We start from the raw sequence: 26,347 nt of genomic DNA on the forward strand, positions 1-26,347 counted from the left end.
GGTAATCACTACTCTGGTTTCATATTTCAAAGCATAGCTTCTTCAAGTCTTCCAAATTGTGTCCCTCCTTTCTTTGCCACTCCAGGTAACTGCTTATAGCATTTCAACTATTCTTCATTATATATTATTTTCATCATCTGACAAGTTTTGTCCTTTACCTTTGAAGTCTTTAGCATTTCTTTCTGGGAAGTTGTCCTGAATAAATATTGATGCAACAAAAATACCATTCTGACCCTGATTATTTCCTTCTTGGGTATAAATTAGTGTTTCCTTAATTTATTTCCTTTGCACCTGGACCGATCATCTTGTTTTGTTAGAATAAGGGCTAAATAAGGTGAGGACCAGAAGTTCATTCCCTGTTTAGGTCAGTCAGGGTTACACTGAAGACATATTTCTTTCATGCTTACAGATGTGCCCCTAATCCTGACCATCTGCTTAGCAAATGAGCAGAAGGGCACAGTAGATAACAGTGGACTGTAGCATAAAACACAATCCCAGTGCTAAGCGCTGTATCCCACTAATCACAACATCATCATATTTAAAGACGAGAGCACAGTTGAGCAGATGTCTTGGGTGTGATCCAGGAACAATACCAATGGGAGCGGGTAGAATGAGAAAAATGAAAGCTTTAGATGAAATGGCATCCAACCGGGATCCTGAATATGCTGATTAGATTTACCTTTTTTTCTAAATTATTTTAAAGGACTGAAAAACTAAGCCAATTTTAGCTTTAATGACTTTTCAGTTGATCCTCTGTAAGAGGTTCAAGTGAACATCTATTTGATATTTTTATACTCAAAATGAAAAGCCAATTTCATATATATTTGGCAACAGTTAAGTTTCCCATTAAAATAAGGATGATGTGCTCTTGGTTTCTATTTGACATGATTGTTCTATCTTGGCATTTTTTTTTTCTTTAACCAGAAGATCTTAAATACAATTTTCATTCAATTAAATAATTTGAATTATAGCCATGAAGAGGATAGAATGTGGCAAACAGCTTAAGAGACATCCTGCCTCTCTTCACCTTCTGAATTTTAATTAGGCAAATATGTATTAGGCTCTGTGTCAGAACACTCTGCCCAAGAGATAAAGCTGCACCATTAAAATCAAAAGGCACAAACGTCAGCAGAACACTGAGACACTGGGGTTTCTAATAAGAAAAACTTCATTAAGGGAGTGGTGCTTTTTACCTCATTCTATTTTTATTCCCTATCACAGAAAATGATAAGAATCTCAGTTTTTTCAAAGACAGAAAACAACGGTGTTCACCAATGAATTGCATTTATGTATATGACACTATCTTCAGGGGACAGTTTGATCAAGTTACCAGCTTATTGTCTTTGAAATACTAATGAGATTTTTCCATACAGAGGCAAGCAGTCTTTTTTTTTCCCCTATGAACAACAAAAAAAGTTTCATTTATCAAAGTATTTGCCCCATGTGCTTACCTTTTGAGTTTGTTTTGGTTTTCATTACAAATATGGCACATACCACTTTTAGCATTCAACAATTAAACCAATGGTTGGGAACCTTTTGGGAAGGACATGCCAAGTCTTCTTTTATGCTCTCTGATGTAAGAGTTTGTGAGCCATCAGTGTAGCTAATGATTAGGATGTCTATTTATAAAATGTAAATATTTCATATAAGCAAATATGGTTTAATAAGTTTATGAAGGTTTTCTTAATTAAATGGGAATACAGACAGTGCATATGATCCTTGACTTTGCTTTTCTTCGTAAAAATTTCAGGAGAAAAATCACCTCTTGTGGGGGTCCTGATAAGTCATATTTTTTACTCTGTTATTCCTGAGACAGCTGTTGGGAACAGAAGATTTTAAGAGGGAGCATGGTTCTGGTTTGCTGGAAGCAGGGACTGTTTTATTTCATTTCTGCAACCAGCGTACTAGGTATATAAGGGGTATTCGATGATGGCTATTTAAATAAATACAACTAGCTTGGAAATATATTTTCCAGATATGGTTGTATTAAAGTATAGTTGCATTGAATTATAGTTTTCTGCCAATTTGCTGTGTATCTTTGCAACCCCTCTTCCATAGAAATATGACTGAAGCCAACTATCATGTCTACATTTCACAAAACAGCCTTAATCCAACCCAATGTCTGATAAACTGCCAAAGCCCATGGATATGTCTCTAATTAGAAACACAGAGGCCAGGTGAGTTGACTTACGCCTGTAATCCCAGAACTTTGGGAGGCCAAGGCAGGCAGATCACCTGAGGTCAGGAGTTCCAGACCAGCCTGACCAACATGGTGAAACCCCATCTCTACTAAAAATACAAAAATTAGCCAGGCATGGTGGCGAGCCTTGTAATCCCAGCTACTTGGGAGGCTGAGGCATGAGAATCGCTTGAACCCGGGAGGTGGAGGTTGCAGTGAGCCGAGATTGAGCCACTGTACTCCAGCCTGGGGGATAGAGTGAGACTCTGTCTCAAAAACAAACCAACAACAACAAAAAAAATAAAGGAAGAAAGTAACACAGAATATTAACCTTCTAGGCACTCACCCTGAAAATATACCATAACTCTCAAATGTCTAGTACTTAGAAAATTCCAAACATATAATAAGTACTCAATAAAGATGGGTTAAAAGAGACATATCCATTCTTTGAGATATACTAAATTTTATTTATTCATCAAAACCGATAAGTAAAAAAAGTTTTCATGGCTTCAGTCCCAATGGCAGGAAAACTGCAACCCTTAAAAATCTTGAGTATTATTTCTGCTACACCTTCCTATTGATTTTATCTTGTTTTTTATTATTTTCATATTCATATTACTTCAAAAACAATTGTAAGAAGATTATTTTATACTTTGTATATTGTATATACATTTTGTAACATACCTCAGATCGTATGGGGGATAAAGATGCCATAAATATGTCTATAGAATTTATTTTTTTTTGCTACTCTTCTACATAGTACAGTGCCTAGCCCATAAGTGTTCAATAAATGATTTGTAATAGAACTGAACTAATTGAGCAACTACCATGGATGATGGAAATGCTCATTTGGAGGCTACAATAAATAAATGAGGGTCAGAGTTTGGAAACTCTTGCATTAGGTATGATCCAATAGTGAAAACAGACAGGTAGGAGTAACTTCATTAGTTGTACCATCTCATTTTGAACTGATATGAGGGAAATAATATATGAAGTTAGCCATATCTTGCTTCAGAAGCAAAGGAAAGTTTTAATTTAAAGCCCATTTTTGTTTAGGAGACAAAAGTAAGTGAATTAATTCATGAATTCTAGAGTAACAAATTAAGCATTTGAACAAGTTAAGCATTTGTGATATTATAAAATATTCTGGTGAAATTTTTGTTTGGCTGTGAGCTTTTCTATACTGAAATATGATGTTTATTTTATATATAACAGTTTAATTTTGTGTCATAAATGCTAATTATATCAGGCATGACCCATTAACAAAATCAAAATTTTAAAAGGGGGAATCTTTCAGCTTTGGAACCATCTCACAGGATCTATAGCTAGGTCAAGGAAGTTTCCAAGTCAATACTGTATAAGATTTTCTTGTGTAATTTTTTATATGTTCCAATTTTCCATTGATAATTTCAGAGCAAAAGTCTTTAAACTAAAAAGACTTTCTACAATATACCTAGGTCTAGAATATAAACCAGATAAATTCTTATTTCCAAATATTTATAAATAAATAAATTGATAAATGTGGTCATCCTACTTAATTTAAGGTTAATATTTTGAGGCATAGTCAAGAAGGTAGGAAAGTCTTAGTTTGTCAGAATCCCAGGATTCACTTGATAAACATCAGAACTATTTCACTCAGTGGTACAAAGCCATTATAAAGGCAAAATAAAGAATCCACTTGAGGCTCTTTCAACTTTTACAAAGTAATTAAGTAGTTTCTAAAGCTTTATTTTATCTCCCAGTCTCTTAGCATGAACAGAATTAGGATTAGTGCCCAACATCTTTTTTCCTATGGAGAATGATTGTTCAAATGGTTAGAGTGTGATGCTACTGAGGACCCTATCACTGGTTTGAGAATTCCTTGAGTTAGCTGGATTTGCTCCAAAATAACTAGTCACAGTTGATCCCCATCTAGAAATATAGGATCCCTGTCGTAAAAGCCTTAGAATCATATAACATTAAAACTAAAAATAATATTACTTCATGCTGTAATAAATAATTGCCATCAAATGATTCACTTCATCACATAAAATTTTTTATGTATTTTGCAGATGACATTGAGGCTTGGAGGTTAAGTAAACTGACAGATGTTACAAGCTAGTGTCAGAATCAGGATTTCTACCAAGTCTGTAAAATCCAAAGGCTATGAAATTGAGCTTTATGCCAGTGTTTCTCCTACTTAAAAGTTTGCAGATATATTCTCAGGGGTTTGAGAATTCTATTTAAGTAAACAATGCATGGCTGGCATTAGTTCAGCATTTTCTCATGAAAGAAGCAACAATTGGCCCATATCTAACATTGTATTAAAGAATTATTTTGCCTCCATTTTTTTTAGTATTCATTGATCAGAATGTCCAGTCACTCTGATGGGCATTGGGGACAGACCAGAAATTAAGCACACAAAAATACTTGTCTTATGCAGTATGCATTTCAGTGATGTAAGACAGACAATAAACAATACATAAATAAAAATGCGTATACTATAATATAGTGATGTTATTAAAAATAAAACAGGGCATGGGGGGAAACAAAGAGATCCAAGGGGTTATGGGGTTACATTTTAAAATAGAGTTGTTAATAAAGACCTCATCAAGAGGGTGATATTTAATCCAAAAATTGAGTGGGATAATCTAGTGGAGCACGTCTTGAGGTTATCTGGAAATCCAAATTAGGGGCAGTCCTAGAAGAGAGCATGAGGCTTCAAGCTGTTGGCTGAAATAGAAGATTAGCAAATAATTTATTGTACAGGTGCAAAATGAGCAAGGTGAAAGTAGTAGGAGAGAGAAGGAATGCAGATAGTTTAAGAAGGAATGGGAGCACTTGGAAGGTTTTGAGTAGAGCATTAAACTCATGTGAGATATTTGGAAAAAATTACTCTGATTGCACTTTCAAAAAAAGAGAGTAAATGTACAAAATAAGAAGCAGTGAGTCAGTCAGGATGCTATAGCAAATGTCCAAGAAAGAGAGGTTTGGCGGCTTGTTGCCATCACATGGGAGATGTTGGTGACTTAGAAGAGAATGAGAATGATGAGATGGTGGCTAGAATCTGGATATATTTTAAGGGTAGAGCAAAGAGGATTTTTGGTAGTGAGAGGTGAAGCCAGCTGGGCTTCTGGGTCAGGTGGGGACTTGGAGAACTTTTCTGTCTAGCTAAAGGATTGTAAATGCACCATTCAGCACTCTGTAAAAACGCACCAATCAGCGCTCTGTGTCTAGCTAAAGGTTTGTGAACGCACCAATCAGCACTCTGTAAAATTGCACCAATCAGCACTCTGTGTCTAGCTAAAGGATTGTAAATGCACCAATCAGTGCTCTGTAAAATGGACCAATCAGTGCTCTGTAAAAAGGACCAATCAGCATTCTATAAAATGGACCAGTCAGCAGAATGTGGTCAGGGCCAAATAAGGGAATAAAAGCTGGCCACCAAGCCAGCAGCCGCAACCTGCTCGGGTCTGCTTCCACCCTGTGGAAACTTTGTTCTTTCCCTCTTCACAATAAATGCTGCTGCTCACTCTTTGGGTCCGCACTACCTTTACGAGCTGTAACACTCACTGTGAAGGTCTGTGGCTTCACTCCTGAAGTCAGCAAGACCACAAACCCACTGGAAGGAAGAAACTCTGGACACATCTGAACATCTGAAGGAACAAACTCCGGCCACACCATCTTTAAGAACTGTTAACACTCACTGAGAGGGTCTGTGGCTTCATTCTTGAAGTCAGCGAGACCAAGAACCCACCGGAAGAAACCAATTCCAGACACAGTAGCAGGGTGTGTATTGAATGCATGGCTAAAGATGTCTCCAAGCTTTAACGCCTAAGAACTTAAGAGTAAGTTACCATTTACGAGATGAGGAAATCTTTGTGAAAATAGTTTGGGAAAGGAAGAAAGAAATTTACAGATTTGAAGATGTTTTTGTTTGTCATTGATATGTTAGGTTTGGAATGCCTATTAGTCATCCAAGTGGAGTTATTAGTGAAGTTCAATATACGAGCCTGAAAGAGATGTGGGCTGGAGATGTAACTTTGGAAGCTAATAGCGTAAAGATGGATATATGGGCATGAATATGCAAGAAAGAGAATGATACACTGAATAATGGGTATAGATAGGAATGAGTTAGGAGCACTTAGCCATACACCTCTAATTTTAGAGATCAAGGAAATTTAAAAAATCAGCAAAGGAAAGGAAAGAAAAGGAAAATTAAGAAGCAACAAGAGAAAGGGAAGAAAAGCTAGAAACTATTGTATACTGAAAGCCAAACAACAATGTTTCAATTGTAATCAAATGTGTCTGATGCTGCTGGTTGTTAAATATGAGGGAAGACTAACAACTAAGTCTTGGATTAGCAACTTGGGGTCACCAGTCATCTCACTAAGCAGTTTGAATCAAGAGGTGGCCTCCAAGCCTAACAGAAAGACATTATAGAGAGCAATATTTTATTTCTTAACTAAGCTAATAAAATGAGAATGTGATTTGTTATGGTGGCAGTATTGTGTGTGGTGTATTTTTATTTGCTTCAAGGAACAGTTTTTCATTATGTAGCAACTCTAAAATTTTGCAGTTACATTTTAGGGCACACTATTTGACTGATGGACCCATCTAAATAGTAATTATTAGATTTAAAAATTATTCATTATGCAAAAGAAACACTAAAGCAGTGGTCATTTTACTTTTATAGATTTGTTCGTTTTTAATTTGTAAATCCATTTAGTTTCATTGTTTTTATTAAATTTGTAAGCATAAGGAGTTTATAGCTAGTAGGTTTAATCATATTTATTTAAAATCACAACAAAAGAAAGTTAAGTCAACATGATGGAGTATCAGAAAACGGTTTTTCCTAAGAAGAAAGCTGGACATTGCTCAATAATAACAAACTACACCATACTACACTGTTTCCTAGCAGGCATCAATCAAGGTTGGAAGGAAAGGAAACTATTATTATTGTCAACTATAAAATATCATAGGTTTATGTGAGTGAAGGATAGCAGAATAGCAGAATATGCCACCCCAATATACACTGCTTTGGCATAGGTATATTTTGAGCTAAATGTATTTTAAAAACGGAAACAAAAACAAAACACCAGGTGTAGGAAGGACATTCTGACACTCTGTTTCTCTTCCTAAAAGCAGAAGATGGAAGATGTCTTAGATATATCAGGAAAAAAAAGTAAAATTCTTGTTACCGGAGACAAGAGGTTGAGATCAAGAGAATCCTGTACAAACAGACCTCCTCAAAATAATTCGCATTTTTTAAGTTGTTTCTTATTTGCATAAACTTATGGAGTACAAGTGTAATTTCATTACATGGATAGATTGCACAGTGATGGCCAGGGCTTCTTTTATTGCATTAGCCTGTCCAAATAGTTCAGTTACTTTTTTACAATTGTCTGTCTTTGTTCGAACTAAACATTCAGGTTCTAGAAAAACATTTAGGTTTTTTGTCACTTCGTTTTGGGTCATTATTTCCATATGAGGATTCCTGTGCCTCATCAAGCTTACATTGAATATATTTGTTTGCTTTTTTCCTGCTAAGCTGTTTTATGTTACTTTAATTCTTAGGCTCTGACAAAAATGCGTAAGAAGGTAGAAGTAAAATTTAGCCTCCCTGACATGAATAATAAGTTTATAGAACACTGTTTGACATATAAGTGTAATTTAAGTGTTTGCTATTGTTATTACTGAAAATATGGGAGATACTGAGTATTTGGAAATCTGCAAAAATTATTTTGCATTTACTTGTATAATAATATAATCCTTGTTCCATAAGAAACTTTCACTTCTTATGATTTTGTATACATCCTCAGTTAGAAACAAAGTCAAAAATTAGATACTGAAAAAAAAATTGTGAAATATAACAGATCCTGAAATTATTTTACAAAGACGATACATAGTATTCTAAGTTTGGGGCTCTTGGCATCTTCATTTTGATTTTAATTTTAGCTATTAAGGTTAATAATTGCATCACAAGTTTTTAATGTTGTCTTAGTGGTTTGCGCGTCATATTTCATGTCATTATATGAAAAAATCATGTTTGTGTGCCTTCAACTGAAAGAAGTCGGCATCTATTAATAAAATATATGTATATGAGATTTATCTTTGCTTTTTATTGTTATTATTCTTTAAGTTATGGGGTACATGTTCACAACATGCAAATTTGTTACACAGGTATACATGTGCCATGTTGTTTTGCTGCACCCATCCCTCATCATTTACATTAGGTATTTCTCCTAATGCTATCCCTCCCCCAGTCCCACACCCCGCAACAGGTTCCAGTGTGTGATGTTCCCTGCCCTGTGTCCATGTGTTCTCATTGTTTAACTCACACTTATGAGTGAGAACATGTGGTGTTTGGTTTTCTCTTCTTGTGTTACTTTGATGAGAATGATGCTTTCCAGTTTCATCCTTGTCCTTGCAAAGGAAATGAACTCATCCTTTTATATGGCTGCATAGTATTCCATGGTGTATATGTGCCACATTTTCTTTGTCCAGTCTATCATTTGTGGACATTTAGGTCGGTTCCAAGTCTTTGCTATTGTGAACAGTGCTGCAATAAACATACATGTGTATGTGTCTTTATAGTAGAATGATTTCTAATCCTTTGGGTATATACCCAGGAATGGAATGGCTGCGTCAAATGGTATTTCTGGTTCTAGATCCTTGAGGAATTGCCCCACTGTCTTCTATAATGGTTGAACTAATTTACACTCCCACCAACAATATGAAAGCATTCCTATGTCTCCACAGCCTTTCCAGCATCTGTTGTTTCCTGACTTTTTAATGATTGCCATTCTAACTGGTGTGAGATGGTATCTCATCGTGGTTTTGATTTGCATTTCTCTAATGACCAGTGATGATGAGCATTTTTTCATAAGTTTGTTGGCGGCATAAATGTCTTCTTTTGAGAAGTGTCTGTTCATATCCTTTGCCCATTTTTTGATGGGGTTGTTTTTTTCTTGTAAATTTGTTTAAGTCCTTTGTAGAATCTGGATATTAGCCCTTTGTCAGATGGATAGACGGATAGATTGCAACAATTTTCTCCCATTCTGTAGGTTGCCTCTGATGATAGGTTCACTCTGATGATAGTTTCTTTTGCTGTGCAGAAGCCCTTCAGTTTAATTAGATCCCATTTGTCAATTTTGGCTTCTATTGCTATTGCTTTTGGTGTTTTAGTCATGAAGTCTTTGTCCTTGCATATGTCCTGAATGTTATTGCCTAGATTTTCTTCCAGGGTTTTTATTGTTTTAGGTCTTACATTTAAGTCTTCAATACGTCTTGAGTTAATTTTTGTTTAAAGTGTAAGGAAGGGATCCAGTTTCAGCTTTGTGCACATGGCTAGACAGTTTTCCCAGCACCATTTATTAAATAGGGAATGATTTCCCCATTGCTTGTTTGTGTCAGGTTTATCAAAGATCAGTTTGTTGTAGATATGTGGTGTTATTTCTAAGCCTATGTTCTGTTCCATTGGTCAATATATCTCTTTTTGTACCAGTACCATGCTGTTTTGGTTACTGTAGCCTTGGAGTATAGTTTGCAGTCAGGTAGCGTGATGCCTCCAGCTTTGTTCTTTTTGCTTAGGATTGTCTTGGATATGTGGGCTCTTTTTTGATTCCATATTAAATTTAAAGTAGTTTTTTCCAATTCTGTGAAGAAAGTCAGTGGTGGCTTGATGGGGATAGCATTGAATCCATAACTTACTTTGGGCAGTGTGGCCATTTTCATGATATTGATTCTTTCTATCCATGAGCATGGAATTTTCTTCCATTTGTTTGTGTCCTCTTTTATTTCCTTAAGCAGTGGTTTGTAGTTTGCCTTGAAGAGGTCCTTCACATTCCTTGTAAGTTGGATTCCTAGGTATTTTATTCTCTTTGTAGCAATTGTGAATGGAAGTTCACTCATGATTTGGCTCTCTGTTTGTCTGTTATTGGTGTACAGGAATGCTTGTGATTTTTGCACATTGATTTTGTATCCTGAGACTTTGCTAAAGTTGCTTATCAGCTGAAGGAGATTGGGGCTGAGATGATGGGGTTTTCTAAATATACAATTATGTCATCTGCAAACAGAGACAATTTCCTCTTTTCCTAATTGAATACTTTTATTTCTTTCTCTTGCCTGATTGTCCTGGCCAGAACTTTTAATACTATGTTGAATAGGAGTGGGGAGAGAGGGCATCCTTTTCTTGTGCAGCTTTTCAAAGGGAATGCTTCCAGTTTTTGCCCATTCAGTATAATATTAGCTGTGGGTTTGTCATAATTAGCTCTTATTATTTTGAAATACATTCCATCAATACTTAGTTTATTGAGAGTTTTTATCATGAAGGGCTGTTGAATTTTGTCAAAGGCCTTTTCTGCATCTACTGAGATAATACTGTGGTTTTTGTCATTGGTTCTGTTTATGTGATGGATTATGTTTCTTGATTTGTGTATGTAGAACCAGCCTTGCATTCCAGGGATGAAGCTGACTTGATCATGGTGGATAAGCTTTTTGATGTGCTGCTGGATTCAGTTTGCCAGTATTTTATTGAGGATTTTCACATCGATGTTCATCAGTGATATTGGCCTAAAATGTTCTTTTTTCATTGTGTCTCTGCCAGGTTGTGGTAGCAGGATGATGCTGGTCTCATAAAATAGGGAGGATTCCCTGTTTTTCTATTCATTGGAATAGTTTCAGAAGGAATGGTACGAGCTCCTCTTTGTACCTCTGATAGAATTTGGCTGTGAATCCATCTGGTCCTGGGCTTTTTTTGGTTAGTAAGCTATTAATTACTGCCTCAATTTCAGAACCTGTTATTGGTCTATTCAGAGACTCCACTTCTCCTTGATTTAGTCTTGGGAGGGTGTATGTGTCCAGGAATTTATCCATTTCTTCTAGATTTCCTAGTTTATTTGCATAGAGGTGTTTATAGTATTCTCTGATGGTAGTTTGTATTTCTGTGGGATTGGTGGTGATATCACCTTTATCATTTTTTATTGCATCTATTTGATTCTTCTCTCTTTTCTATTAGTCTGGCTAACCATCTATCTATTTTTTTTTTTTTTGATCTTTTCAAAAAACTAGCTCCTGGATTCACTGATTTGTTGATGGGTTTTTTGTGTCTCTATTTCCTTCAGTTCTGCTCTGATCTTAGTTATTTCTTGTCTTCTGCCAGCTTTTGAATTTGTTTGCACTTGCTTCTCTAGTTCCTTTAATTGTGATGTTAGGGGTGTCGATTTTAGATCTTTCCTGCTTTCTCTTGTGGCCATTTAATGCTATAAATTTCCATCTACACACTGCTTCAAATGTGTCCCAGAAATTCTGATATGTTGTGTCTTTGTTCTCACTGGTTTCAAAGAACATCTTTATTTCTGCTTTCATTTCGTTATTTATCCTGTAGTCATTCTGAAGCAGTTGTTCAGTTTCCATGTAGTTGTGTGGTTTTGAGTGAGTTTCTTAATTCTGAGTTCTAATTTGATTGCACTGTGGTCCGAGAGAAAACTTGTTGTGATTTCTGTTCTTTTACATTTGCTGAGGAGTGTTTTACTTCCAATTATGTGGTCAACTTCAGAATAAGTGTGATGTGGTGCTGAAAAGAACGTACATTCTGTTGATTTGGGGTGGAAAGTTCTGTAGATGTCTATTAGGTCTGCTTGGTCCAAAGCTGAGTTCAAGTCCTGGATATCCTTGTTAATTTTCTGTTCTGTTGATCTGTCTAATATTGACAGTGGGGTGTTAAAGTCTCCCATTATTATTTTGTGGGAGTCCAAGTCTCTTTGTAGGTCTCTAAGAACTTGCTTTATTAATCTGGGTGTTCCTGTATTGGGTGCATATATATTTAGGATAGTTAGCTCTTCTTGTTGCATTGATCCCTTTACCAGTATGTAATGGCCTTCTTTGTCATTTTTGATCTCTGTTCGTTTAAAGTCTGTTTTATCAGAGACTAGGATTGCAACCCCTGCTTTTTTTTGCTTTTCATTTTCATGGTAAATATTTCTCCATCCCTTTATTTTGAGCCTATGTGTGTCTTTGCACATGAGACAGATCTCCTGAGTACAGCACACCGATGGGTCTTGATTCTTTATCCAATTTGCCAATCTCTGTTTTTTAATTGGGGCATTTAGCCCATTTACATTTAAGGTTAATATTGTTATGTGTGAATTTCATCTTGTCATTATGATGCTAGCTGCTTATTTTGATCGTTAGTTGATGCAGTTTCTTCATAGCTTCAATGGTCTTTACAATTTGGCATATTTTTGCCATGGCTGGTACTGGTTGTTTCTTTCAATGTTTAGTGCTTCCTTCAGGAGTTGTTGTAAGGCAGGCATGGTGGTGACAAAATCTCTCAGCATTTGCTTGTCTGTAAAGGTTTTTATTTCTCCTTCACTCATAAAGCTTAATTTGGCTGGATATGAAATTCTGGGTTGAAAATTCTTTTCTTTAAGAATGTTGAATATTGGCCCCACTCTCTTCTGGCTTGTAGAATGTCTGATGAGAGATCTGCTGTTAGTGTGATGGGCTTCCCTTCATTGGTAACCTGACCTTTCTCTCTGGCTGCCTTAACATTTTTTCCTTCATTTCAACCTTGGTGAATCTGATGATTATGTGTCCTGGGTTTGCTCTTCTCGAGGAATATCTTTGTGTTGTTCTCTGTATTTCCTAAATTTGAATGTTGGCCTGCCTTGCTACGTTGGGAAAGTTCTCCTGGATAATACCCTGAAGAGTGTTTTCCAACATGGTTCTATTCTCTCCATCACTTTCAGGTACACCAATCAAACATAGATTTGGTCTTTTCACATAGTCCCATATTTCTTGGAGGCTTTGTTCATTTCTTTTCACTCTTTTTTCTCTAATCTTGTCTTCTTGCTTTATTTCATTAAGTTGATCTTCAATCACTGATATCCTTTCTTCTGCTTCATGGATTTGGCTATTGAAACTTGTGTATGCTTCACAAAGATGTCATGCTGTTTTTTCAGCTCCATCGGGTCATTTTTGTTCTTCCCTATGCTGGTTATTCTAGTTAGTACTTTGTCTAACCTTTTTTCAAGGTTCTTAGCTTCTTTGCGTTGGGTTAGAACGTGATCTTTTAGCTCAGAGGAGTTTGTTATTACCCACCTTCTGAAGCCTATTTCTGTCAATTCATCAAACTCATTCTCCATCAAGTTTTGTTCCCTTGCTGGCGAGAAGTTGTGATCCTTTGGAGGAAAAGAGGCATTCTGGTTTTTGGAATTTTCAGCTTTTCTGCGCTGGTTTCTACCCATCTTTGTGGTTTCATCTAACTTTGGTCTTTGATGTTGGTGATCTACAGAAGGGGTTTTGGTGTGGACGTGCTTTTTGTTGATGTTGATGCTATTCCTTTCTGTTTGTTAGTTTTCCTTCTAACAATAAGGCCCCTCAGCTGCAGGTCGGTTGGAGTTTGCTGGAGGTCCACTCCCGACCCTGTTTGCCTGGGTATCACCAGCAGAGGCTGCAGAACAGAAAGTATTGCTGTCTGATCCTTCCTCTGGAAGCTTCATCCCAGAGGGAACCACTAGATGCCAGCCAGAGCTCTCCTATATGAGGTGTCTGTTGGCCCCTACTGGGAGGTGTCTCCCAGTCAGGCTACACGGGGGTCAGGAACCCACTTGAGGAGGCAGTCTGTCCATTATCAGAGCTCGAAATCTGTGCTGGGGGAACCACTGCTCTCTTCAGAGCTGCCAGGCAGGGACGTTTAAGTCTGCTGATGCTGTGCCCACAGCTGCCCCTTCCCCCAGGTGATCTGTCCCAGGGAGATGGGGGTTTTATCTATAAGTCCCTGACTGGGGCTTCTGCCTTTTGTTTAGAGATGCCCTATCCACAGAAGTGGAATCTAGAGAGGCAGTTGGACTCGCTGAGCTGCGGTGGCCTCTGCCGAGTTAGAGCTTCCCGGAGGCTTTGTTTACACTGTTAGCATAAAACTGCCTACTCAAGCCTCAGCAATGGTGGATGACCCTCCCCGCACCAAGCTCTAGCATCCTAGGTCAATCTCAGACTGCTGTGCTGGCAGTGAGAATTTCAAGCCAATGGATCTTAACTTGCTGGGCTCCGTGGGCATGGGACCTGCTGAACCAAGCACCAGAGGGAATCTCCTGGTCTGCTCATTGTGAAGACCATGGGAAAAGCACAGTATCTGGGCAAGAGTGTATAGTTCCTCCAAGTACAGTCTCTCATGGCTTCCCTTGGCTAAGAAAGGGAAATCTCCCAACCCCTTATGCTTCCTGGATGAGGTGACACCCCGTCCTGCTTTGGCTCACCCTCTGTGAGCTGCACCCACTGTCCAATCAGTCCCAATGAGATGAACCAGGCACCTCAGTTGGAAATGCAGAAATTATCTGCCTTCTGCATCAATCTCACCGGGAGCTGCAGACCAAGCTCTTCCTATTTGGCCATCTTGCTGGAAATCCCTGAGATTTATATAATTTATATGTACATATATAATGCATGTATATGTATTATATATGTTATATGCTGATATGGTGTGGCTGTGTCCCCACTCAAATATCAACTTGAATTGTATCTCTCAGCATCCCCACATTTTATGGGAGGGACCCATGGGAAGGTAATTGAATCATGGGGGCCAGTCTTTCCCATGCTATTCTCACGATAGTAAAAAGGTCTCACAAGATCTGACGGGTTTATCAGTGGTTTCCACTTTTGCTTCTTCCTCATTTTTCTCTTGCCGCTGCCATGTAAGAAATGCCTTTCACCTCCCACCATGATTCTGAAGCCTCCCTAGCCATGTGAAACTGTAAGTCCAATTAAACCTCTTTTTCTTCCCAGTCTTGGTTATGTCTTTATCAGCAGCATGAAAATGGAGTAATACATATACTATATAAAATATTACATGTTATATAGTGTGTGTATGTATATACACATATACACAAATTCACACAAATACATATTTTTGTGTGGTGTGGAAGAACATGATTTGTAGTATAGATATATTGTATGTTTATATTTTTGTAATCACATATATATATGTATAAAATACTTAGCTTTTACCAACATATAATGTAAAAATCTTTTAATGTAACTTCTTTGTGCAAATAAATGGTAAATGTAAAATCTGTAATTTTAGAAAACAAATAATAGGGACTCCATTATTAATTTCTAATTTTTATCACAGTTATGTGCTCAATAGTTACCTTAGAAAATATGTTAAAGTGTTCAGATCTTATAATCTAAATATATTTTCATTATCAAGTCTGGGTATTTACATGGGAATCCATTTTTCTCCCCCAACAGGCAGATTTTCCTGAATCTATCTTTAAAGTCTTCTACATATTTAAGGACAATATAGTTAGAGGTCTTTGAAACAATTTAAGCTTAAATTTTCTGTCTCTATACTCTCTGTATTTCATGAACTGCTTGAGGCCAATTCCATGTGAAAGACTCCCAACTGTTGTTACTTTGTTGGAAGAAACAAGGGGAAAAAGAATGTCTTAAATTAATTTTTTAGACCGTACTTGGTCCAGATTTTCTTTCTTTTCATAACCTCTTCTGTTTTTTGGTATTATTGAGGTTCTTTAAACAAGGCCTTGAGCTATTCATTGCTAGTGATTCACTACCAAAAGACTTTTTGTTAAAGGATTTCATTTACAAAAAGGAAAAGAAAACTATGAAACTCACAATTCTCTTTTGAAATCTGTCACTGAAAAACCAACAAATGCAGGTTTTCAGCATTAAAAATAATTTAGGTAAGAAGACAAATTGTATAAATAACTTTATTGGAAGAAATTTTAGAACCCAAGTTACCATAAAATATGCATTTTATTTCTAATGCTTCCTAACAAAGACTCTCCTTGACCTAACTTTAGTCATGCTTTGCTAAGGCCTCAGCCTTCAATGTCTGTCCTTGTTGGGCATCCATCACCCAGCTTTAGGAAAAACTTTGCTAAATCAGTTTAGCAAGAACTGTTATTTCATCACTCTGGCCTGCCTTCAGTAAGAATTCCGTTAAGTCAGTTTAAACAGAAAACCCTCTTACCCAAGACATTTCCTCTTATAATTCCATCCACCAACTCCCCTACCCTACTCTCTGTGGCTACAAATTGCCACTTTTCCTTGTTGTATTCTGAATTGAGGCCAGTTCTATATTGAGATTTCTTTTTTCCTATTACAATAGTTCCTAAATAAAACCTGTTTTACCACGTTAACTACTATCCATATCTGGTTTTTCTTTGACAATTCCTATTCAAACTTTGGGATTTTCCCTATACAAACTTTGTTTCATACACATTGGGTTATTTTAATTTGTAATTCCTTTGAATACAATATTAAACATTTCCAAATCTTCACTTTGTTGGTTTTTTAAGTGCAAAACATATTCTTATTCAACACGATTGTATATATTTTCTTTATTATATTCTTTTGTATTTAGAAAAAATCAAACTAGCACATATATTCATATTTATAACCTATTTTACATTCTATTTCATTCTGTCTTGATATTTGAGCTGAGCTCTGGCAAAAGAATGGGGTTTTGCCATTTTGTCTCACATGTTTTGTACATGTGTCCTGCTTTACTCTTGTAAATGTAGCTGAAATGTGCAGTCAACGTTTCAGCCCTTTGGGCACCCATCAGGCACCAATTGTTTACAGAAGTGAACTGGGTAGCAAGAATTTAAACTGCCTTGAAATCATTAGATGATTAGCTTTCCCTTGAGTTTCATGTCTCCCTGAAAAGTCTTACTGGAGAACCCATTATATTCTCTTCCCCTGGTACTGATCAAGTAAAACAAAAATAGAAGCATTATTGAGTGCAATGTTGATTTTGAGACTAGGCATTGTTTAAAAAGAGAATGCTAGGAAACTGCTATAAAGTACAAACATTTATCCAAGCGTAATAGACAATGCCAATTGTTTTGCCTCAAAGTCCAGAGTCTTTTAAAAAGCCTTTTTTTCCAGTGAACAAATCTCAAGAGAAATTGCTGAGATTATTTCCCTAAATGATAAGCACATGGATGTTGCTCACTTTATGAAGCAAATAAGACTGCATATGAATTAAAGCTGATTTAAGCTTTTTAACAATAAGACTACATGATCAATATAAAAAATGATCAGGTGCATATAACCAGTCAAAACTACAAATAGGATCAACAACTCTCCGTTTTTTTTAAAAAATTATATATATATATATACATATATATATATAAAAGATGTACACTTATTATTTATTGCAACATTCTCTGAAGGCATATGCCATGTGATTATTGGATATAGACTATGAGAAGAGAATTTGTAAGTAAAAGTAGGTAAAGTAAGCACCTCTGTCTTTTCCTTTGAATATATTTGAGATGCTTGAATTCAAAGAAAACACAGACCAATTACTCACTATAATATAAGGCTGGCATTTGAACTTTTGGGGATTTGAATAATAAAGCTTATATAGGAATACCAGTAAGTATGGCTATTTTTCTTTTGTACAACTGGTGTTCAAACAGGAACATTAATATATTTCCCCAAAAATAGCCCATGTAAAAGGACTACTACTCACATCAATGTCACTTCTAACTTAACTGCTGTCTATTAGTGCCATCCTCTTAAACAAACAAAAAAACTGCCTCAACCACTCCAAGCTCAGAAAATAGACAGAAAGAAATATAGATTTATAGTCCAAGAAATGAGAATGTGCTGCTTTTGTCTGGTTGTTAAGGCAGAATAATGAAGGTCAGTAGTTGTTAATAAATATGATCATTTACACAAATGCTACAAATCACATAGATGCCCCTAGAAAAGGGCCTTTTACAGGCCTCATAAGTCATTTAAAAATTTAAAATCTCTCAGTGTGATAAAAGGCTTATTTCTAAATGCAGTCTATGATCATTCAGGATATTAAGCCTAATTCTACTGGCTCTCTCTTCAGTAGAGAATGAAAACCAATGGCCCACATAGAGTCATCATTTTATACATTTTAGCCAAAAAAAAAAGTTTGTTCTCATGATGGCTGTATTGGGATTATTGTCATATTTGTTAAGCATCTACTTATGTAGTGGCTGTAAAAAAACTCTACTTTGGGATCAAATTTTAAATTGTGAAAACATTTGATTTAGTGACACCTTCTTCCTAATTTAAAGAAGATGTGGATTTCAGGTAGAATTTAAAGAGGCCTAAATGTAAGTGTGTGTGTACATATCAGTTGTCATTACATAGCTATACATTCAGTTTTCAAAAGCCTGGTCACCTGGCCAACAACACCAGGTCTATGGACTTGTTTCTTTCAATCTAGTAAGTAAAGAGGAAGCACAAATCCTGGACCAGTATATAGGAAAATGGGAATAAAGTAAGGAAGGAAATACCTGCATGAACTGGTTCAACTTTATTAGGTGATCATTTCTCTTTTTTCAGCAGAAAGTTATTTATGGTTAACTTCCAACAGATCTCACATCCACTATTTTCTCTCTCCCTGAAACATTTTAGGGTAGCAGTGCCAGTTGAAGTAGTTTCACAGCTTTTTATAGACGTGAGCACATCCCTCCTATCCTCAGGTCTCTTTTACAAGGTAAATACTTGTCCCAATTCCTTTTGCATTTTAAAAAATATACCTAAATGACCAATGAACTTTAGCCAAAAGCCATAGTCTTTACAAATTGTTAATCACCAGATTAACTGAAAGCTCCCCGTAAATTACTGTTTTTGAAATGGGAACTTGCAGTTAAATTAACTAATTTGTTTATAACTTTATTTGCTTCAAGAGTAACAGAATGTGATTTTACTGAGGGCACTCATACTAGCAGAGACATAATTTACAAAGCAATATTTTTGAGATCTATTAGACTGAAATGGAATACTCAGAATAGCAACGAATTGTGGCTAAGTGGACATTACAGCCTGACTAGCTATTTCTGTGTTTCACATGCTTCCTCCCAACCATCCTCAAAATATAACTAAAACTATTTGGTTACAATTTAAAAATGATGAACAATATTAAATTGAGTGGTGGGTTTGCTAACTGGGCTTTGAGAAATCCTAAGGTTTCTGAAGAAACCCTTAGTTCCAGCTTGGAAACGAGGAATAAAAGTCAAGAGACAAGTAGGCAGGCCCCATTTCAAACCAAGCAACTCCACTTTCTTCTTTTGCACATTGAACTACAACTGCTTCAAATATTTGTCTAATTGACCTTGAAGTTAAAGAAAAAAATTACTCTATGGTATAAACCAATTGTCTAGAACACACTTAAAAATTGTTCATTAATATTATTGGATGTTTAAATTAGTTGGCATTCGTAGTTCTAAAATCTTGTTTGTCTTACTTTGTATATCTTTGATCTTCTTGCTTGTACACGAGCCAAATCATGTATTCTAAAATTTTAAATAATTTTTAAATAATCAATTTACAATGAACCCTTGGAGGGTAAATGAAACCATTTTGCCCAATTCCAAGAACTGTTTCAAACCCCAGAAGGTAGAAGACTTAATCTCGCAGTGTATTTTTGACAGAAAGTTAGTCCATTAGCGTTTATGTTTAACTAACATTAAGTTGAAAGTATGCTAATGTAATTTTTTATTGTTAAAAGAAGTTATGCAGAAAAAAAGCTGAATTGGAGAAAGTCATAAAACTGAATGACCTAATAAATTTTACCAAGGAAATGAATTTTATATTCTCTATAGGCAAAAATTTATTCTAAACACAATAACAAAAGCAGAACCTTGTTTCACAGTCACTTAATTTTAAATTTTCACTTCTGTTCATAGAGAAATTTTGCTGATCTGTACTTGAGAAAATTCCTTTAGTAGTTATTATGGTTTGGATGTTTCTCCACCCAAATCTCATCTTCAGTCATAATCTCCATAATCCCCATGTGACTAGGGAAAGGTTTGGAGGGAAGTGATTGGATTATGAGGGGAGTTTCTGCCATGCTGTTCTCCTGATAGTGAGTGAATTCTCACAAGATCTGATGGTTTTATGAATGATAGTTTTTCTTGCGCTCTCACACACTCACTTCTCTCACCTACTGCCATGTAAGACATGCCTCTTTCCCTTCCACCATGATTGTAAGTTTCCTGAGGCCTTTCCAGCCATGTGGAACTGTGAGTCAATTAAATCTCTTTTCTTTATAAATTACCCAGTCTCAGAAAGTAACTTTATAGTAGTATGATTATGGACTAATACAGTAGTCCTGAACTTTGATAAATTTGTGTTTCCAAAACTGGTGATGGGGAAGAAAGAGAAACTCAGTAGTCTTTTTAGGCCTGCCAACTTACGAAAACTTTCCAACAGAAGCATCAAAATTTTTCCTGACATGTCCAGTTCCAGTCTAGCAAAGGTTTTCACTACTTACAAAAGTGGCAAATATAGGAAATCTGGAAAATGAAGAAAGGCATAAAGAAAGTAGAAATCCACAAATTCACTACTTGCCAATATTTTGGTTTTTTTCATTTTTCCAAGTCATTTTACTATGCACATGTGTTGAGATGCATGTGTGGACATAAGCTTAACTTGATTTTATTTTTAGTAAATTACTCCTAATGAAGACATGCTGGAAAAACCTATTAATTCAAAAATTATTAGTAGTAATATCACCATTTTGAATTGTTCCACACTTCGTAAGACATTAAAAATTCATTCCTAAAAAATAAAATACTTCTCAAAGTAGAAATGCTATAAATAATGGAAGATTTCGCCGCAAAAAAGATTTGCTAAGTGGCTTGAAAGCTGGTGCTTACAGATGAAATTAACACATATTCTTTAGAACTGTAGCTGCTGCTTTAATATCCCGATGAACTTTTTCACTTTGTGATCATCACAGTAATCATCAGAATTTTGACACAACCATAAAATGCATTGTATCTTGTAGAGAATTAGGGTACATGTTTAACTCTTTAGGGAACATTTAAGTATCACCTAGGGAGGCAGAAAGGAAGACAGAAATTAAATGAATAAATCACTCAAGGTCACAGAGCAAAGTTGAGTCAGGAACTCAGATATATTTTCACACAAAAATGTATGTACTTTATACATTTCCTTGGTACCTAACTTTTACAGAAAAAAATGCCTCCCACCAGAAGGTTGATTTGTTTCCACACTAAATCAAATTGAATTAATTTAACATAACCTTACTTCAAAATATACCTTTCTTGAGTTTCTGTATTTCATCAGGAAAAGCAAACCAAACTAACTTTCCCATTATCTTTGTAATGGACTTCAATTACTTTATAGTCATTTAAGTGGTATTATATGACTATGAAAAACAAAATGGCATTTCTTTATTTTTATTTAGTTTATATTACTAGCACAGATATCAAACAGAAGTGTCAAAGGAAGCATTTAATTTATCTCCAGTGTACCAAACCAAAAAAGAATACTTTTGCAAGACAATATTTCTGTCAAAAAATGGCTGTACACTGGTGGTTATTCTGATTCATTTTTGATTTGTCTGATGAATCTTGTTTGATAGTACTCTGTTCTCAGACTAAATTAGAAAAGTTTATTATTTCCTATTCATTACTTAGATTAAATACAATCTAACATCATTGTGCCTTTTGTTCTTCCCTTCCAGGTGTAGATTTCAACTGAAACAATTTTAAACTAGAACAAGATTACGTTATTGATATAATTTGAAAAGACAAAATTAACTTTTCTATGATTAACATGATTTTTAAAGAAAATACCCTCCAAAAAGACCTATTAAAAAAGAAATTAAAACTTAAAAAACATCAAAACCTGAACAGGAATTAGGGAGCTCTCATTTATGAACATACGAATAACTTTTGGTTTCAAAAAACCAAGAATATAGTATTCCTAGAACCATCTCCCTTCCTCCAATTTATATCTTTTCCTTTAGCTTTCCAAATTCCTATAAGGCAATGCCTCTTTCCTATATATTTTGCCTTCTGGTTGGAACTACCATGTACTCTGTTTTGTTTTTACTAAGGGGTAGACTTATGACTCAATGGAAGCCCATCAGACAGTTCTTCTAAGTCTTGTCTTCAGCAGAGCAACAAAGACGGTAAGAATTAGAGCTGATTCCTCAAATTCTGGATTGGGCTATGATGTTAGGATATCTTCTTATGAATGCAGGATTTAAAAATTTGCTTTTTCACGAAATTGGTGTATTTGGGTAGCGATGGTGGCAGGTTTGTTGCTCTATACACACCCCCAGCTTCCCCCCAACTTTTTTTTTTTTTTTTGAGACGGAATCTTGCTCTGTCACCCAGGCTGGGGTGCAGTGGCCCGTACTCGGCTTACTGCCAGCTCTGCCTCCTGGGTTCATGCCATTCTCCTGCCTCAGCCTCCCGAGTAGCTGGGATTACAGGCGCCCGCCACCACACCCGGCTAATTTTTTGTATTTTTAGTAGAGACGGTGTTTCACCGTGTTAGCAGGGATGGTCTCGATCTCCTGACCTCGTGATCCACCTGCCTCGGCCTCCCAAAGTGCTAGGATTACAGGCGTAAGCCACCACGCCCAGCCTATTTTTTCTCATTATCTTCTTCCTCACCCTCTTCTCCTCTTCCCCTTTGTCTCTTCCACTCCCTACTTTTTCAATACTCCTCCTCCTCTTCCTCCTTCTGCTTCTTCTTCTTCCCCTCTTTCTCTTATTTAAAATCCATCTTTTGTTCTTTTTTCTTTTTTCTGAGCAGGAGTTTCACTCTTGTTTCCCAGGCTGGAATGCAGTGGCACAATCTCGGCTCACTGCAACCTCCCCTTCCTGGCTTCAAGCAATTCTTCTGCCTCAGCCTCCCGAGTAGCTGGGATTACAGGCACAGGCCACCATACCTGGCTCATTTTTTGTATTTTTTTAGTAGAGACAAGGTTTCACCATGTTGGCCAGGCCGTTCTCGAACTCCTGACCTCAGGTAATCCACTCGTCTTGGTCTCCCATAGTGCTGGGATTACAGGCGTGAGCCACTGTGCCCGGCCGGAATCCATCTTTATTATAGATCACCCACAGCAGAAAAACTGGATCCAGATTTCAGTCTTGGCCTCCTTTATTATTAGCAATCTATCCCCTCCTTGAAATGATATGAATTCATGATTGATTAATCAATTAGAAAATAATCTCTTTCTCTTTATTTCAATTTCCTTCCAAGTTACAATTTTTTTTACTGTTTTGAAACAAACCTTCTGAAGCATTGATGTCCATTTTGCATTTTCTATAGTCTTTCTAAGCATCAATTAACTTCTCAAGCCATTAAACCCTAAATTTTATTTCAACCATAATACAAAAATATTGTATTAAGGTTAACAACGACTTTGATTTTTCTGCATTTGTACTCTAATTTTTTTCACCTACCAATCTCACCATTGCACTTTGCTCTTTTGTCTACACCAGTTTCTCTCTTTTTTCTTAAAACCCTCTTTTATAGTACTTTCCTTTACTCTGCAACATTATTCCTCAGAATTATTTGCTTGTGCTTCATTTTGAGATTAGCTATTAATGTTTTCCTTCTCTTTTCAGTTAAAATGATGTTTCTGATCACTCCATCTTATTCCATGACTTGAAATATGTTAGTGATTCTATGTGTTTATTTCCAGTGATCTTTCTCTTGAATATTAGAATGATATTTCTAATTGTCATGTTGACATCTATACCAAAATATCCCACAAGCCCCTGGAAAATGAACATATCCAAATTGCACTCATCATCTTTCCTGCCTTACCCATCCCACTTATGTACTATATTTAATTAAGGTTACTAACAGGTGCAGTGGTTCATGCCTGAATCCCAGCACTTTGGGAGTCTGAGGCCGGTGGATCACCTGAGCTCATTCCAGACCAGCGTGGTTACTAAAAATACAAAAATTAGCTGGGCATATTGGCAAATGCTTGTAATCCCAGCTATCCTGGAAGCTGAGGCAGGAGAATCACTTGAACCCAGGAGGCAGAGGTTGTAATGATCTGAGATCGGGGGTACTGCCATTTACATCGACTCCAAAACCAGAATCCATAACTCCTCTTTCTAACTCCTCCTCACACCAGTCTCATCGCATTCTGTCAGTGCCTCTTTTGAAGTATTTCTAAGTACAATCCTTTCTCCCTATCACTGTTTTACCACTACTACCACCCTCATTACTCCTTCCTGGATGATATTATGTCTAAGTCAGTAAATCACTCTTTAACTATTTGCTTTCTCTCCTGTCAACTGCACCCTCATCCCCATTCTATTTCTATCTTGATGCTTCCAGATAATCATTGGAAGAAACTAATTTAGCAATTGTATATCTGGAAAATTCTGTCTTACCAAAATGATGAGAATAAATTTTTAAAAAAAGAGAGAAAGAGCAGTAGTTAACTTTTCTTTTTGTCCCCAAACCTTACCCCACTTACCCCCTACGGCCCATTTTGTATAGCCTTAGCTCTAGATTAGAACACATACTAGATTTTTCAAGTCTTTCAAACTTTCTCTGGAGTAGGGCCTCATTAAATTGTGTGATTTCGAAGAGGGTCATCATAGACAAAACAAGGCTTAATGCATACTAAGCTGTGAACACAACTAGTAATTATGTTCCTTAGTTTTAATGTATTTCGATTGCATCTTAGAAGGAATTCTTCTAAAATTACAGGTAATTGCATGGAATAAAGCAAATATGAAACCTTAAAAGACTTTCTGAAGGGATACTGTGCAAAGATAATATAGTGTTCAAAAATGTTAAAAGTTGTACTTTTGAAAGTGCACTGGTATTTACAAATTCTCTTAGGGCAGAAATCGGCAGAAAATATGATTTTGTCTAAAGACAAATTGTCTTTATTTTTTTTTTCGCTAGAGTCCTCACTGCCTGTAAGATTAAATTGAAGCTCTTTATCAAATATTAATGCTCAGATCACTTTTCCTGGTTAAAATTTCTCATAACTTAGTAGTAATATTAGCATTTAAGTCTAGAAGTGATAATATCTCTGGGAAAAAAAAACCTTCATTTTCCCATTTAGTCTAAGTCTAGGAAAAGGAAGAAGCTACAAAGTGCTTCCATGGGCAAACAAGATTTGGACAGTTTAAAGAAATCTGTAGACGACTGTACTTACCTCCATCATTCAGGAAGTTTTATAGTCAGGTCTTGCCTTTACTCCTGTTATGGACTCCTTTAAGACTGGTTTGAAATTTTGCAATTAGACATAGTAATCACTCTCAATGGACAGCATATATGTTTATCATTCCAGTAACTCCAGACTCCTGTTTTCTCTCTGGCTCCTAGAGTGATGTTGGCTGTCATAATCTTCTGAGAGCATACAATTATGTGATTGAATTCATTACTCTGAACCATTCAGAAGTCTGCTATTGATGACTGTTACGGATTTACCTAGTTTAAATTTTTAGCAATATTGACTAAGGTTTGTATCTTTCATGCGAAACTTTAGTCAAGAGTGTTCTACTGGGTCTTCTACAACTACATTCCAACCTAAATCTTTATTTTCAATCCTATCCTCTTATCACAAGTCAAACTTGTAATCACATCAATCTTCAACATGCACCTCTAATTATCCTTGTTATGAACAATTTCTCTTCAGCAGAGTTACTGGACTTTTCTGTTTCTTCAGCATTCTGTTTATGGTGTTTAGCATGTCCAGTATGGCAATTGGGACATTGTATTTTAATTAGCAGCTTACATGTCATTCTTCTAGCCTAGACATCGAGTGCCTGAAGATTAGCACTGTGCCCTTTACATCTCTTTATCTCAAGCACATAAAATAGCCCCTACAACACGAGTATTTCATATTTGCTTAGTGGGGAATAAAAGGGATTGCATTACTGAATAGTTGAATGAATAAAAATGACCTTGTATGGTATGTTTACTATTATTCCACTTTGGAGCTAAGCACATCTTCTGTTTATAGATGGCTTTGCCATATTTTAAATCCTTTCAAAAGTACTTGATATTCATAACCTCACTGTGAAGCAGACACAGCTGATATAATTGTCTCATTTTAGAGATGAGGGTATTGGTGTTTAGAGCAAAAGAGACCAAATAAACTAGATAAAAAACGACACCAGAACGCAGATCTCCTGACTTCATCAATAGTAAAATATAAAGTGACATTCTAGTTTATGTTATCTATTGCATATAGACAAGGGGAAATTGAGTTGTCTACTACCAAATAAGGTGAACTATCTATTTTGAATTCTCAGTAGAGAAAGAAGAAATACAAAATCATAATTTCTGACGATTTCTGCCCTAAAAGAATTTGTAAATACCAATGCACTTTCAAAAGTACAACTTTTACACATTTTTGAACGCTATATTATCTTT

At 36.1% G+C, this 26,347-nt stretch overlaps 1 long non-coding RNA gene across 1 annotated transcript in view; it reads right to left on the reverse strand.

Annotated features, from left to right (window-relative positions):
* The window catches only part of LOC131380714 (uncharacterized), an 86,584-nt gene that overhangs the window by 27,585 nt on the left and 32,652 nt on the right, over window positions 1-26,347 (reverse strand). The gene's annotated exons all lie outside the window — the stretch shown is intronic.

This window comes from Hylobates moloch, unplaced genomic scaffold (assembly GCF_009828535.3).
Source record: "Hylobates moloch isolate HMO894 unplaced genomic scaffold, HMol_V3 SCAFFOLD_12, whole genome shotgun sequence".
In the NCBI taxonomy this organism is placed as follows: domain Eukaryota; kingdom Metazoa; phylum Chordata; class Mammalia; order Primates; family Hylobatidae; genus Hylobates; species Hylobates moloch.